Source organism: Octopus bimaculoides, chromosome 12 (genome assembly GCF_001194135.2).
Source record: "Octopus bimaculoides isolate UCB-OBI-ISO-001 chromosome 12, ASM119413v2, whole genome shotgun sequence".
In the NCBI taxonomy this organism is placed as follows: Eukaryota; Metazoa; Mollusca; class Cephalopoda; order Octopoda; family Octopodidae; genus Octopus; species Octopus bimaculoides.
The window spans coordinates 49,582,124-49,583,421 of NC_068992.1; positions in this window are offsets into that span (position 1 = coordinate 49,582,124).

Sequence of the window (1,298 nt, forward strand, 5' to 3'; positions counted from 1 at the left end):
CTTATCCTTAGCTGCGATATTTTAAGTAAAAACTTTCTTGTTCTGCACATTACCAGATGTAATAACTTGTCCTGATACGAATTTTTGTTGCATAGGACCAAAACTATAAAATTCTTCATGCTTTCCTCTGTCAATGCAGCTAAGATAAATATATTTTGTTTTTAAAATAAAAAAGTTATTTAAATCTAAACTTGATTGGTGCGTTTCGTACTCTCCCATAACGTCGCTACAAATTTTGATGTAACTTTTTTTCTACTGGACCAAATCTCATTTTTTTTTTTTTAATGTCAAAATGTAGTCCTCCTCAAAAATGTTAACGGTTTTCCATTTGGTTAAGAACTGGATTAGCGACAAGCTCTGAAAGATGCTGCGTGTGAGTAAATTGCGGTTTTCAGAATATTATTCAACCACTACCGTTGTTGAATGATATATATATATATATATATATATATATTCGTTTTGGCATAGAGTCTTTTGAGATTGAACAGTTTTCCTGTTGTTCTATATCTTATATAGACCCCTGGAGGGGTCTATATAAGATATAGATGATTTTAAATTATCCAAAATTACTTAAAATGTACCAGCCTGCTCCCTCCAAGATATATGTGGAACCTTTTATAACTGTGAATGGTCAAAGGTATCTAGATTTATTTATTTAGGAAGTACCTTGAGTATTGCTGGTCTTGATGACGAAATTTCATACAGAATCAGCAGGGCTAGTAGTGCTTTTGGTGGGCTTGATAGGCGTCTGTGGAAACAACATAATATATCTTCACAAATTAAAGTTAAGGTATATAACACATACGTCCTCCCATCTTTGCTATATGGAAGTGAGGCAAGGCAATTGGAAAGATTTCATCAATACTGTCTGAGAAAAATTTGGGGATAAGCTGAAAAATGGCCATTAGTAATGTGGATGTGTTTGAGAGGAGTGGCAGTAGAAGTATAGAGTCAATGATTTTGCAAAGACATTTGAGGTTGGGGTGGACATTTGGTAAGGATGAGTGATGAGCGACTGCCCAAGCAGCTATTGTATGGTGAACTGGAAGATGGGAGATCAGCACGCAAGTCTAAACTAAGGTTTAAGGATTGCCTTAAAAATGTCTAATACAGACAGGAATTGCAGCTGGTAATTGGGAGAGGGAGGCACAAGACCGTGATGAATGGATAATGCATCATGGTTGTTTAAGGTTTGAGAGGGAGAGAGTGAAGTATGAGAGAATTAGGAGGGGGATTAGAAGGGGGGAGCCTGTGGAAAATGAGAGAGTGTTGCTTTTTATGTGTGTGGTTTGTGGGCG